Source organism: Gymnogyps californianus, chromosome 5, assembly GCF_018139145.2.
Source record: "Gymnogyps californianus isolate 813 chromosome 5, ASM1813914v2, whole genome shotgun sequence".
In the NCBI taxonomy this organism is placed as follows: domain Eukaryota; kingdom Metazoa; phylum Chordata; class Aves; order Accipitriformes; family Cathartidae; genus Gymnogyps; species Gymnogyps californianus.
In genome coordinates, this window is record NC_059475.1 from 3809563 (window position 1) to 3825460 (window position 15898).

The 15898-nt window shown below is 39.4% G+C and overlaps 1 long non-coding RNA gene across 1 annotated transcript in view; it reads right to left on the reverse strand.

Annotated features, from left to right (window-relative positions):
- The window catches only part of LOC127017176 (uncharacterized), a 216893-nt gene that overhangs the window by 66514 nt on the left and 134481 nt on the right, over positions 1-15898 (reverse strand). The window contains exon 2 of the long non-coding RNA XR_007766546.1: positions 8919-8974. This is a non-coding gene — a long non-coding RNA (uncharacterized LOC127017176). The remainder of the gene's footprint in view (positions 1-8918; positions 8975-15898) is intronic.

Sequence of the window (15898 nt, forward strand, 5' to 3'; positions counted from 1 at the left end):
TAGATCAGGGTTATGCTCACGTTACTGTTTTAGATATGAGTCAACTTATCAAGTGTTTTAGCAGAAATGTTAAAATTAGTATAGTATATTTTTCCTAAATATCTACATTATTTCTGACAGGAGTGTCCTGGTTTCGGCTGGGATAGAGTTAATTTTCTTCCTAATAGCTGGTATAGCGCAGTGTTTTGGATTTAGTAGGAGAATAATGTTGATAACACACTGATGTTTTCAGTCGTTGCTAAGTAGTGTTTCTACTAAGTCAAGGATTTTTCAGCTTCTCATGCCCAGCCAGCAAGAAGGCTGGAGGGGCACAAGAAGCTGGGAGGGGACACAGCCAGGACAGCTGACCCAAACTGGCCAAAGGGATATTCCATACCATATGACGTCATGCCCAGTATATAAACTGGGGGGAGTTGGCTGGGAGGGGTGGATCGCTGCTCGGGAACTAACTGGGCATCGGTTGGCAAGTGGTGAGCAATTGTGTTGTGCATCACTTGCTTTGTATATTCTAATTCTTTTAGTAATATTATTGTCATTTTATTATTATTATTATCATTATTATTATTTTCCTTCCTTTCTGTCCTATTAAACTGTCTTTATCTCAACCCATGAGTTTATTTTTTTTTTTCTATTCTCTCCCCTGTCCCACTGGATGGGGGGAGTGAGTGAGCGGCTGCGTGGTGCTTAGTTGCCGGCTGGGGTTAAACCACAACAGGAGTTAATTGAAGGAAGTTGTGTAGCCTGCACAATAGAGCGGTGATCACGAAGTATCATCACATGAAGGATTTCTGGATTTATAAACTCTGGTTTGATTATTCCCATTTTACAGAGAGATCACTGAGGCAAAGCGAGTGCTTTTGTTCCGCCATAAATGGAGCCTCCAAGAAAGTCATAATTAAGCATACTGTTCTTGAAACACTGCTAATGCTTTATCGTTAGCTCATACTTCCTCCCAAAAGATGTGGTTATTTAAACAGTTAGTTAGGGTTTGTCTGCATTCATTTTAGCTCTACTTTTAAATATGTCTGCCTCTGCAGTCAGAGCATACAACCCCTCCAGTGCCATGATGAACACATTTACACCAGTGTACTCATTATTACTGGAGAACTTATTTTAATAACAGGTAGCTTTTCAGTGTAACAATTGCTTCCAAACTAAGAGCCGTGCTAGCCCGCTCTGTAATTGCAGAGCTAACTGGAAGAGTCAAATCACTGCAAAAAAATTAAGGGCAGGCTGGGTCTCAGTTCTATGAGACTGTCTCATCCTGGTTTTAACTGATTTTTCCTCTTGCTGAGTCCTATCCCCAACAGTGCCTCCTGTTGTTAAGGGTTGCACTGAACTGCACTATCAGCAAACCTTCAAGCCTTACAAAGAAAGAGAGAACATGAATTAGCTGAAATAAAAGACCTTGGCCAGATTGCTTTGTTGGATAAAGCACCTTTGTTGTAAGTATGTGGGAAAGGAGAGTCCAACCACAGCTCATCCAGATTCCTTAGACACACACGCCCAGTGATATGTATTTGTGAATATTTTCCACATTTATATCTGCTAACCAAAGTAACCAGTTTTTACTTGTTTAATTACTGCTGAAGAAAGAGGAACTGTCAGTGCTTTAAGAGTTATGCCAAAGCACAGGGTGGGTTCTCTCTGATTCATATGCTGCATGGCTACAGAAACCAAGACCCAGCATCAGGAATGCCAAGCAGTTAAAAAAGAAGCAAAAGCAGCCGTCCAGCTCTACAACATATTTTTAATCTCTCTCGTTAAATTAATGTTATTCACAACTTGCCCAGCAATTTAACAGTGTATCAGCCATTTTATCAAAACACAAGGAAACAGGAAGACCTTTGGGGGGTAAAAGTACGGGACCTAACAGACTGTGTTATGCTAATGAAGTTTTATTCTTCTTATTTTCCAAATACAGCAAATGAACGAAAGTCATCCCAGCACTGACTCTCTCTCTTTAGCTTCATTGGTATACAACATTACCACAGGAAGTAAATTAAATAAATACCTATGATTGTTTTCCAAATGGAAAAAGTCCCTTGTACTTTGCACACAGAAAGGCATGAAGATGACCCATAACACTTTCTGCAAATCACCACCGCCACTAAAAAAAAAAGAGCCCCAAACCCTCACAGTCCAGAAAATTATTAAGAAACTTGACAGATTTGGTCCTCCCATTCCCAGAAGACATAAGTTGATGGAAGAGTAAGGTGAGGATGGCAGCTGCCTCCTCTATATGTCCAGAAACTGGTCCTAAATCTCATAGGAAGAGTGGGAGATGACATACAATAAGAAAGAAAAGTTGGGGTATTGTTCCATGGACATTTGAGTGGATTAGTACCAGAGTGGAAAAGATGCTCTAATAAAGTTCCGTAACATTATTACCATAATGACATCTGCACCTGGCTCTGTGAGTACGTACATCACATTATAAGGAGATACACAGGAAATCACACACTTCTAGATGCACGTGAATGCAGCATTTAGCCTTTAACTGAATTTGCACGGTGATCCTGTACGCTTCCAGAGGCCTGAAATTTCTGCCCATACGTATTGTTCCCATGCTTTTTATCTCTGTCTATTATTAGACTATGCCATTTAACCTCTTTGCTCAGTTTTTCCATCTGCAAAATGCAGAGAGTAATATTTACCTTTCTTGCAGAAAAGTTTTGGGATTAGAGAGATGAGAGTGCTGCCTCTCACCACGATCTGAGTGGGAAAAATACTAGACAGATGCATAAAACGAGGTCAAGATCTTGATGTAGGATGGCCACTACTTCATGTGGGAAGTATTCACTCTGGAATGAAGGACTGACTGGTGGACAGGAAAAGATAGACACTTCTCGTGGGACCTACAGAAAGTACCTGTCTAAACTTAGAGATTTCACATCTAGAACCACACATTTAATACCCCTTTATAAGCCCTCCTGCAATTTACTCGTCACAGTATCCAAGACAGGTAAATTAACGTAATTACAACCATCTCACACTTGGGAAAATTGGGACACAGCAAAGAAGCAGCTTGTTGTCACCACTAGCCTTACAGTTCAGACCTTTCTGAGTGATAAATCACTCATCAGAAAACACTGACTCAAGCTATAGTTTCCTAGCGTAGGATTCAACCCAACACCCTGAGATTAGCCAAGTGTCCCTGAAGTTATTCTGAGGTAATTCAGGAATTGTCTTATTTGTTTGAGTGAAATACACTGCTGAAATGGCGTTAAAGAGAGAAGGGTTTAGTTCTACAAATCTTGTACCTTGCAAGCTCAAGTAGACAGTCTAGACAGTGTATTTTATGCTGTGCTGACATGTATACAGAGTAACAGTTGAAGCACGAAGCTTCATACCCATGATTCGAGGAGGAACAAGAAGGATAGTGTTTAGGTATGTTTGTTATGTCCTCAGACCGGATTGGTGGTGCCAGTATGAGTTTCCCGGGGCCAGGTTCTAAACGCAGTTGTGCCCTTGTGAATTTAAAGTGACTCCCCTGGAGTCAATTATCCCAGGCTTTCCCTTTACCCGTACCATCAGAGCCGAAATGCTGTTGCCACAGTTGTGTTCACAACTAGTAAGTACATGGCTGTGTTCAGCACAATACGATTATTACTATTTCTATGGTAATCGCAGCTTTTGGGGGCTGCATTACTTACCATTCGGAAAACAAGTAACATGTATCAATAAACTCACAGTCGAGGAGCTGGGGAACACACAGCAACAAGTGAAGGCACAGAGAAGCCAATATTAGAGAAGCGGAACAAGTTTTGAAAGTGACTTTTGCTTAACAACAGCTCCTACCCGGTAGAAAAACTGCACTGTCAGTGGGGAGGAAAGATTAGTTAACTTTCATCACCAGTAAGGTCGTCCCAGGGAAAATTGCTGTCTAGGGGACCGCTGAGGAGAATCCAGTCCTTTTTCTGTCCTGAGCATATCAGGTTTTGAAGGTTTTGTGCAAGGCTTGAAACAATTTCCACTGCTAAATGTAAACAAGGCTTTCAGATAGTCCTGTGATGTCGGGATGTAAAGACCAAATGAGATCCGTTTACACAAGCAAAATGAATATTTAAATAAAAAGCAGCCACCATCAAAAATGTTTTAAAAAATGCTGTTTTGGTTAATGCAACATACTGTATTTCTGCCAACAAAGGCAGTTTCTGATCAGGACATGCCGTGTTTTCCTCTGGAGATTTTGCAGGCAGGGTGGTCTTCCATGAGGGACGGGAAAGGGCTTAGTTAACATTACACATCTTTCATATATGCAGGCTGGTAAATGTAAGGCATTACAGCTGTGCAGTTTGTCACCAAAAACTAGGCTGAAAGGAGTCTAAATACAGGAGACTGACAAGAATATGACCTAGTCACTCTCAACACCTTTTATTCTCCCCTTCATAATAAAGCAACTTCTCTTGTATTTGTGCAGCCAGAACTACTTGGTCTTTAGAGACAGTGGTCAGACGGTAAAGACAGAAAAAAAGGGATAGTACAAAAAATACTATAGTAAGAGATTTATTATTTTCCCATAGACTACAAAAGAAGACTGCAGCCCCATTATGCTACATTGTGTTTATTTTGATAGGAAAAAGCTTTGGCACTGGAAAGACCGCACTTCCTACCACAAAGAACAAAATCCATTTTGGAGGCAGGAACTGCTCTAAAGACCTCAGCTTCCCCTTTCTTTACAGATGCCTGTTGAAATCACCTATATGTAAAGGAGAGGAGTAGTTGGCAAATCAAGCTGACTTCACTGGGACAACATATTGCTTCTATTTAAGAAAGCATCCTCGATCAGTGCATGTTTAAATCCAGTGAGACCTGAGCACATGCTTAAAGTTAAACATATGCTGAAGTCTTTTCCTGAAACAGATACATGTGAGGAAACACTTATCAGCTGAAATATGGTATTCATTCTCTGGTTCATCCCCTCTTTTCCTCCTAGAATTTCTAGAGTTTGAAATGCAAAGAATCCATCTAAGTTAATAGGGAGATGTTTGTGTAATTTCATGTATATAGCAGCTACAAAGAACCCCTTTTTCATTTCATGAACACAAGAGGTACAATATTCACCTTCTAGGTTAAACAATTTACTAAGACCACTTGTTTTTATATTGACTGATCTTTAAAAAATCTGCAAGTTGGAAGTTGTGTGCCTCTCTGAGAGGTGAAGCAAAGTAATTGAGCCATAATATCTCACAGATACTAATTCTAAGAAAATAGTTATTACATCTATCATCCATATTATTAACGTTATTGTTAATAGCAGTGTTTTCCATCCTGTGTAAAGCAAGCATTTGGAACAGGGCATGGATATAAGACCATTATACCCTTAGGACCATTCTCCTTTACTTCTGGGATTAAGACTAAAAGGACTCAGGAAACCCGCTTATCAGATTTCTTAAATTCCAAAGGTTTTGGCTGTAAAAATTCAGCTTATGAAAAAAAGGAATCATTTAGGAAAAGATGCCATCATTTTTATTCATCTCAGCCAAAGCTTATTCTGAAAGAATTTCCACTGAAATAAATGGGATTGTTCATAAAGTCCAGTCTATTCAGTATACATGCAAGTGAAAGAACGTTGCACTTTTGAAGCATTTTTCTACTCACTTATTCCCCAGTTACAACATAGTCAATATGGCCACTTCAATTTTCAAGCGGTGGCAGGATCACAATTTGCAGTGTTGCTCCAAAAGCACATGCCTTTGCAACTCCAGCTAAGATGGGATCTCTAGCAAGTGAGATCAGCATACGACTGAGCACCTCCAAGAGCACAGCTGGACACGCTGTTCAGGCCATGGCTAATTCCAGTTAAGAATTTGTGACCCTTCGCATTCTTGCAGCGATTGTGTCACCATCCCTCTTCCCTTCCAGTTCCTCAGACTTGCCACATCTTTTGGCAGAATCTCCTTCCAGCTGGGGGGTTAAGGGAATGAATGAAGTGGTTGGGATAGACAGGAACAGTAATCTGAATCAGCAGCAGCTGAGGCGGCACATCTGACCACACACTGAACCTGAGCAGCAGTGTTGAAGTCACACATCAGCTGGTAAGCTTGTACAACTAGCTGTCGGCGATCCAGCCGAGTGCATTATCAAACAAAGCTACTTTTCCCATCCATTACTGTGGTCAGTGTCTGCGAGGAGGAGGAATACACAACCCCATCACAAACTAGGATGATTCCATTTAAGGCTGAGGCATCCCTGCAATGTATAGTCACAAATATAGAGAGAGAGTAATGATTTATAGTTTGTATGCAAACTCTAGGACCATAGTTATAAAACTAAGTATTCAGCAGTTACACCATGCTCACCTGTGAACCCTAATTCAGTCCCTTCATGACAGCCTTTGAGACATGATCAAATCTCATTATTTTCTAGCCCCAGCCCCATTCGCCCCATCTCCATGAGGCTACGTACCAGGCTCATGCCATAATGACCTCCATAACCCACGCTGAGTCCTTTGCACCTCAGGCCTGCTCTTTCAAATATGTGACCTCATTACTCTGCCAGGTGTATATGCTGCATGCGGGACAGAAAAGCCCAAAATCTTGTCACTGCACAACATTAATCTGCTTTTAGAACTTGACTTTATTAGGCATATATTTATACCAGCTAGCTTACTTGACACCACTAACCATGACAATCTTTCTTGAATTTCTTTCTAAAATGCCTAAATTGCTGGGGATTGTACCAAGTAATCAATCCCCAAATTCTAAAATTAAACAATTCCAAAGTCTATGTTACATAAACCTTTGGTGATACTAGCTTTGGAAGATTAGAGAAACGAACCACAGCTACAACCTGCTCACCTTGAACAGTCTTAATATAGCACTCGTATAACACAAAGACACTCAAAAAGAACACGTTCACTAAAATTTCCTGGAGGAAACTTCCCAAACTGCTACAGAAATGCCAAGATTTTGGGATACTCATTCAAAACATAAGACAGAGAATATGAAGAGGTATTACAGTATAGAATTGCTCTATATCACTTTCAAACAGCAGGGGAGCACAATACTTTCTCTCAGATAAACGTGGCCTTTAGAGAGATCACAGAAATTTCATTTGCTGGTGTAGTAAAGATTGCAGTCTCCTTGCAGTCCCCAACTTTCTCTTCTTCTCATTCAGATACTTCAAACTCAGGGTAGAAGACAGGGTAAACTCAAAGTATAAAAAGGTATCAAAGTGTAAGGCAGTAAAGAACACCAGTGGGGGAAAATTATGGTTGGAAATCCTTGGGATTCTACACGCCTTACTAACCAGCTATTCATGATAACTGAGGAGGCACTCACATGAAGAGGAAAGCCATGCTTAACAAAAGGTCCTACAAAAAGGCTAAGGAAAGAGATGCCTAGCAAGCTAAAACTTCAGTCCGGTTTTTGAGAACTGCAGAACTTGACTTCGAGAATGAAAATGCAGGGGCTGCCCTAAGTACCTTCTGGAAGAACTGGGAGGCCCTGATTCTGCAAAAACTGATGCACATGCTTATCATTACACACTTGAATAGCCCATTGATTTCAAACTCCTTGCAGGAATAAAACAGAGGATAAAACATCATTTATCTCAGGAGTGAATGAAGCCAACAAAAAATGCATTGCAATTTTCTTCTTGTGTATGTCCTTATTTTTATCATGGTACTTAATAAACCATTAGCTTTTGAGGTATATGCATCTGATTTCCATATTTCACAAGCCATAGATACTTATCGTATGGTGTTTTGTTGATTTTTTCATAGTGCTATTTCAGAAAACTAAACTTGAAACATAGTTTCTGCAATAAAATTTTCCCCTCTGGATAGTATATTTAAAAGAACAAAAGAATAAAGAAGTCTGATTCTCAAATTTGCTGAGACTGCTGTCATTACTAAATGAATCAACTAATTGCATGCTGAAAAAAGTTCTTATAAGGAAGATATCCAAATGCTAATATCTCCTACTCTTTAGTGGGAATGGGCAATGTTAACTTTCTGCTACACTAACTGATCTGAAATAGCAATGTAAATTGATAAAACCAATCCAAACTGATCTGATTTGGCTCCCTTTTTTTTTTTCTAAAGGGTGGAAATTTTTTTCTGCTTTTTTCCTGACTCATGAAAGACACCAGACAGTGATGTGGATGATGTGGTGAAAGCCCCGAAAGAAAAAAATCTACTTAAGTCAAGGAGTAGGGGAAGTGGTCACTCTGCGAGGTCATTTTCCTGTGAGACTCTGTGACAGCTGGAGAAAATTAACCAAAATATCTGCATTCCAGAGAGGTATAAAAAGAAGAAAGAAAGGGAGGGGAGGGGTCAAATGTCTTGTGGAAACCTGTAGGAACGGCAATGGCATTTTCTATATGGGCTCACTCAATCTGGTTTCCTGACAAAATTCTACAAAAATAGGAGGAGATTTTTAAAGTCTCAGAGGGTAGTCAGGCAGCCAGCTCCCTTAAAAGTCAGCAGGACATTCATTAAATTTGAACAGATTAGCTGTATTGGATCTTTTCTCTGATGCTGGCACAGGGACCACACAGAAACCCTATTCCTAACACTTTATTACCATTTAAAGCTTTACAGATCAGTCGCACTTCCAGAGTGGAAGAACTAGGAAGACAGCAATAACACCAAGGTAATCAGATGGATTCTTTGGCTTCCGTGTTTATAATTTTCAAAGAAATAGCCAGTGAAGGACAAATTTGCTTCTACACTAGTTCTGAATCCCTGACATTGTTTTTGTTTTGCAATAAAATAAAACCAAAGTTTTTCAAACATTTTCAAAATTAATTTGTATTCTCTTTAAAAATCCCACAAGTTTTCATGTCAGGTGACTCTATTTCTCCCTGGTCAGAACCAAACCTGAACTTTCAAGTCCAAATCCTTTCAAAATCAGTGTATTTTTGTGAAACATTTTGACTCCGCTAAAGCTGAATATTAATTGAAACCATACCTTCCTCCTTCAGAACACTTCCATCCTCATGGATCTTCTGGTCACTTCAGACTATTCTGCAAAAGAAAAAACAGAAAACAAAGTCTCTTTGAGATGAAGAAGCTTGCTGTTGTAATGTCAAGCAATGACAGGAGAAATCAAGTCATGCATAAGGGATTCTGAGGTAACAAAACTCTGCCCAAGTCTATCTGCAGATCCACGCTCAGGAACTCCTTCAGTGTGAATAAGACAGACAGAAGGACGCAGGCAGGACTCGGTAGATGAGTCCCGTAAGTAGAAGCAGGGATGCACATTAAAGGGACTCAAAAGCAGATTTTTTTTTCAGGCTCCCAGCCATTACAGTTGAGCTAAAGATTTTAAAACAGCACAGCTGTCATTTGGGCAACTAAATGCAAGCCAGATTTTACCGACCAGTCTATATCCATGACCTCCCACTGCAAGATACAGAGCCAGATTTCCCTCTGAAAATCCAGCTACCTCTTTGGCTTTATTGGGAAGCTGAGCCTTTCCAAAAGTCATGTGCCAAAATGATAAGCCTTTCTAGAAATGCTGAAAAAAGACAGAAAGACAGACAAATGCTACAAGCAGTTTAAGACATCACAATCCTGTGCCAGATTATCTACAAGTGGAGAAGCAACTCTTTCATATCTGCAACCAGGCTGTGTATTGTGATATGATCTGGACATTCACCATTCAAAGGAGATTTCACATTCGTTACATTAAGGATAAAATAGCGTAGCTTGACATTAACAAAAGCAGCATCCTTGGAGAATGTTGCAGAAGGATTTCATGTGGTCTCCAAAACCTAATTCAGCAACACTATATTCTTTCCATTCCAAAATACCACCAGTGTCTTTTCCTCATAGCGTGACCATTTTCTTTGAAGTCTCTGTCCACAGTTATCACGATGTCACTACTCTTCATTTAACCTAATTTTCTCAGGCAGTTATGTATTTTGTGGAGCAAAACCAGTATCTGATTAAGGAAGAGAGATTTGTTTATTTTTTTTCTAAAAATTTCTTTTGATTTGCCCATTCTCTCCTTTCCTCCTTCCTTCAGATGATAAATAGCTGTGAAGGAAGTAAGAGAGCTCCAAACAGAGAAAAAATAAAAGGATGTGGAAATTTGCATTGCTAACCCTATTTAATGCTAACCCCATGCTGTATTGCTTTGGAATCTGATATAGATATTGCCCAGGTAGCTCAAAAAAACCCCAACTATTTAGAGAACAGACAATGGTTTAAAATAAGCATAAGATGGTCCAAAATCACACCTAAACCCAAAGTTAACCAATTCAAAACTCAGTTAACTATAAAGCATGTTGCATTAACGTCCTTTTTAAAGGAAGTATTTCATTCTTACACTTCTGTTTTAATTTTCAAATGGACCAGAAGCAGAAGTTTGAAATGTCATGTGAAGCCTTGTTCTCATAAGATTGCTGCTTGAGTTTTACCTCAGTGAGATTCAGAGAACTTCCGATAATCCAGTTAGCTTGTTATCTGAACCAAAATGCTGAACTTCTTTTGAGAATTACTCATGCCCCTATCTTTACCAGACACCTTTTTTTATCCATTACTGCCTCTAGGCCATCATAAAACCTCTCCCCACACTGGGGATTTTCTTGACCTGGTCATGACTATGCTTATTCCTGCCGTGGGAGTGCCAAGTTTGCCAGAGTAGCTTTCCTGGCTACTCTAACCACTTAATGCTGTTCATAAGGAAGGAAAAGGAAAACAATTCATGAGAAGCTTACTAGTACTTGCCATATTTCTATCTCAGTATTTTTACTGTGGTTAATTTGATTAATTTTTAAAAGGTAAATATTGAAATATGTCTATTGACATCCTATTATCTGTGGTTGTTTATATATGGAGGACAAATCCTCTCCTCCACCCCAAGCCAAAATAAACAGGTCTTGTACAGGCAAGTCCCAAATTGGTTGAGAGTGTTGGGTGTTGGATTTCTCGCCACAGGCTGCAGAGCCGTTCGACGCCTATTACTGCACTCAAGGTATGCTTTTTTGCAAAGATGCTATTTTTCATATGAAATCTTCAGATGCAGTTAGTAGCTTTCAGCCTTGATTGAAGCAGTGTCAGCTTAGCAACATTTTACTTTTACATTCTTTATTAATAAGAGGAGAAAGACATGACAATGTTATAAGAAGATATTTGGCCTGTTTATCTACCTTGACTTTGAGACTGCTGCTCATGAAAGTACTGTAAAAGGCTGGATAATCTGATTTCTTAAACATAATTCAAGGAGCCATTTTCAAATTAGCCAATTTTAATTAGAGGACAATGTATGCAAAAGCCCTTCACACCTTTTTAGTAAGGTGTGCAGTATCTTCACACCAGATATTTGCAAGTACAAAATTATGTGAGATTATTAAAAAAAAAATCACAGAATAATTCACTAACCAGTCTCCTTATTCTTCACTGAATTCTGTGTTTGAAAATATACTAAGTCTTTCTCAAACAAAAATAATTTGTAGAGAATCAGCTATCAATATATATACCAAAACTGGTAATGCAGTGTTCTGCTCAGGAGAAAAAACCACTTTTATGATTCAAATGTATATATTAATAATCACATATATTAGTCTGAGAACACGTATTTGATAGAAGCACGGAGACTAACGTTGAACCTGTATGAATCTGTGAACGGTACTGTCTGCAGCATAGTTGAAAACTGAAACAAACATATGATTAAAAGTTACCAGTGTTTATCCATACTGGGTAATGTCCTGGTATTTGCTTTCAGGTGAGAGCTTTCCTCATCATAAACTTATTTCTCCTGCATTATCATTTAAAGAAGGGATAACAATCCTTTGAATTATTTTCTGCTACTAGGAAGATGAGTAGGTTATAACTATTTTTGTTCCATGGATCAATCTCCGTTGCTTTGCGTACAGAGTAGACACTAAAATGTTACCATTAGCAATTTACACTCACTTGCTGGCCATAAATGACTTTCAAGGTTCAAGGCAGTGGATTGTAAAACTGCTGACTTTACTGCTGGAGCACTAAAGAAGAGAAGAAACTGGATAAGACAGAGCAAGTCCTAAATGCCTTCCATAATTAACAAACATGGCAAGACAAGTTATGAAAAACAAAGGAAGACTGGACAGATTTATGCTTGAAGTCTGGTACTTTTGAAAGTCTGTCCAACTACAAAAGTCTCTTTTGATCTACATGAATTGAAAGCACTTAAAATTCAATCACGCATTTATGGCCACATGTTTAAAACTGACTCCTAATCTTGCATCTGTAACCCACTGGTCAGACTGGAATGCCTTCCCTCTGCATCCAGCTTACAAAGGATACAAGTCTAATGACAGTCGTCTTTAGTTCCAGCTGTAGAGTTTCATACTTATGGCATCAGAATACCCTAAACTCAATCCTAAGTAGTATCCACAATGATAGTCATCATGTATCTCCGGCAGTTCGTGACAACAACCACTTGTGGAAATGATAAGCCATCTGCGGATAAAGACACTTGTCCTGGTTTGGTTTCTTAGGGCAATAAGAGAACATGATTCAACTCGGTATGACACACTGCTTTGTGAGCTGATCTGAGATGGAGAGAGCAGCATCTCTGTCTTTGTTAGGAGGTAGGAGAGCAATGGAAAGGAGTTTGCAGTTGCAAGTGGCCAGCAAAACCAAACCACCATGCATGTGGCTGTGAAGGGATACAGTAAGCCTCTCTCTTGACCAGGTGTGGGAAAGAAGAAGAATGAGGAAGTCCAGGAGCCACATTTATTCCCAAGGTTGCTCTCAGATTAAAACCTGCAACGCAAACCTTATGTACTACTAGACAACAGGACTCCATCTAATGTCACAGGAACTAGCAAATCAGAGAACTGCTTGCCTAGATCCACTAATCTGCACCAACAGTGACTGCAGGAGCAACATTCAAGCCCAGCTTTGAATCTTTTCACAAGTCAAGCCACTTGCGTATATTATATTCAAGATTCATGGACCCCTACCCTTCTAGTTCCCCCCAATCACCGAAAGATAAAAAAATCCTGCTTGAATATTTCATTACGTTATGTATGAGGAAGAGCTCTGTTAAAGGGCTTGCACTATTGTGCTGTCTTGACTAATAGTTTGTGTGACATGCATAAGGAAGACCAGATATTTGCACCCATTATATTTAAGGATTTTTTTGCCCAAGGACAACTTTTAAAACTCATTAACATGAATTGTGTCTGAGCTGATGAGGAAAAAAAGAAAACACTGAATCCAGACCTTCAATATTTTATTGGTGTTTCTGAACTTTTATTAGCTGTACTTGCTTCCATAAAATCAATTTAATAAGGGGAGCAATGTTTTGGTAATGCATCAAAAGCAGTTCTTCTCTTCAAAGGGCATCTTTTTCACTCAATCTCTTCTCTAAAGACAGTGACATTAGTTTTGTAAATTAATAAACAGGCCAGCATCTGAGGACTGCATGAAGCCTCCATCACCCCTTATTGTGCTTTCTCTTCTGACCCCACTTTCCAGTGCAGGGCCCTCATCTCGACAACAATACCCTGAAAGCCTGTGTGGCACTCTGGGATCACACTTGAAAAGGCCTTTGGCTGAGGCTGGCTTTCAAGAAGGGGGGACAATTGGCAAGAGGCCTGTGGCTATTCATGCAGAACAGGCAGTGAAAAATGCCTGAAGTCAGTTTCAGGGGTGGGCAATGCCCAAAAAAGAAAGCCCACATAACATGAATGGCTGCTGCTAGGAGACTAAAACCAAAGGCATGCTACTAGCAGGCCTCCATGTGCCGACATCAATGGGTTCATCCTATCCCTATTAGGGGCCTAAAATGATGGAGAAACATGAGAAGGGACTATAAGCAGGAAAGGAAAATAATACCAAAGTACACAACGGTCAATGCTTATATTGTTATACTAAACACTCAGGAGAAGGAAATAACATTTTCTATGTTTAGTACCTTTTCTGTTAACAATAGTTGCATTGGTTACAAAATCTAATAAGCAAAATAATTATGGTACATTTTCTTGGGGGAGGAAAGCTATGCACTTTGATAATTAGTTATTTCTCATGCACATAATTAAGCATGATTATAAAAACATATTGGAAAAGCCAAGCCTGAGTTAGAATTGCCCTAGACCTGGTGCTGGATCAGCTCCAGTCCCCTGGATATGCACGCACAAGTCCAGTTCGGTTCCAAACCCAGCAGTACTGGTTGGAGGGAAACAGGAGGTCTACGTGTTTTTTAAAGGAAACCGCTACAGTGCACCACAAAAGCATTTCAGTGGCATACAAATGACCCAAACCTCAACTGTGCTTAGGGTTAGTAAGCCTGAGGGGTGCTGTCTCCAGTGTGGATCCTGTGCGGTGAAAGGCCTCCGGGTCCAAAAAGTGAACTGTGAAGAATTTACCTCACTTTAAAGTCACCAGATAGCTCTGGTTTTTTCTTTTATAAAATACAGCAAAAAAAAATCATATTCTCCTACTAATATTTCACACTGGAAAGCCTTAGCATGGACTGGTGGACTCTTTTGAAAGAAAGGAGACTGTTGTTACCCTCATACTTAATTTCAGCAGCATTCTGAAAATGACACACCAGTTTCTTTAGAAACAACCCATCTTCTCTAAAATCCTTTCCACTTCAGTACAGATGTTGGCTCTTGGCTAGCAAAAACCTTGAAAAAAATGAATTACAATGTCTAGTCATGTTTGGACTTATTTCTAGGCATGATCTCAGCTCTTAAAAAATGATCATATTATTTAGTTTATGAGTAATAATGTCTGACTAAAAAAGGTATAAAATACAATATGATACTATAATCAAGTGATTTATTTCAAGCGGTGATGTTTATTATTCAGTGTGGAAGTTCAAGAAACCTCCCCTTCTTGCTTTTTCAGTTATCTATTCATGAAAGTCTGAATTTCCAATCATTTCTGAGTTTGGTAACAACCTTTTTCCTTTCTGCGCTCAGAGCTAACTTGGTACCTCTGCTGAAAAGAAAGTAAGACCCCCATTACTGCTGTACTAAGCTCTACACAAGGTGTAGGACGAGAGCAGCAGCTACTTGCCAAAAGTGGCCAGAGAGGGGAGAGCAGTGGGAGGTACCCTCAGATTTCCCTCTCATTTAGTTGCTGGTTAGGGTACGTAACTGGGTAAGCAAGTGGCGAATCTGATGCTCCACTGAAGACAGTGAAATAATCTGCTGTCCTCCAGCGGGAGTCAGGAAAGGAACTGTGAATGCTGCAGAAACAAAGCTGCTATGATCTACTGATACCTCAGGGAAGACTTTAACAATTCAACGCTATGTTTGTCTGTCCATTTCCATTAAAAATTTCTAAATATATGATGGAATAAAGCTTACCCCCATGTATGTTCTTAACACTTGCATGTGTTTCTCTTGTATCTAAAATTGCTCCTGTAAATGACTAGTTCTAGCAGAAAATCTGTACTTGTTCTTTGTCTCCTAGTTTATTGATGAGTAATAATTGCAAACACTAAAGCAGTTAGGCAAAGTCTCGAGAACACCTAAACAATTTTGGTTTTATAAATTAAACAAGTGGACATGGGTAAGGCTAAATGCAGCTAGACTACTGCTCTGCTGAAGAAACTGTATGTCTTGTGTGGTTGTGATTCCTGTAGCCTCTCAATGTTGAAAATTTGGGACTTGATATTTAATTCATTCAGAGGGAGGGAAGCAAGTAGAGGTTTTTATGATAAATGGGCATGTCTGACCCTCTAAATCAAGAATTTGAAAATTCTGTCATAGGTTTCCCACACCTTATCTCAAGGCCACTGTTTCTCTTCCTCTCTTCTTCACAGCTGAGCAAATAATTTCCCCTTCATCAAAATGATGCATCCTTGCAGCAGCTAGAACATTTGTAAAGCATAGAATTCTATTTGAGAGTTTTAAGTTTTCTTTTGAATGCGAAGCATCATGTGAAGTAAAAGAAGAGTCAAAAGCTATGAGATTCAGCCCTGCCTCCATGGGTGAACAGTAA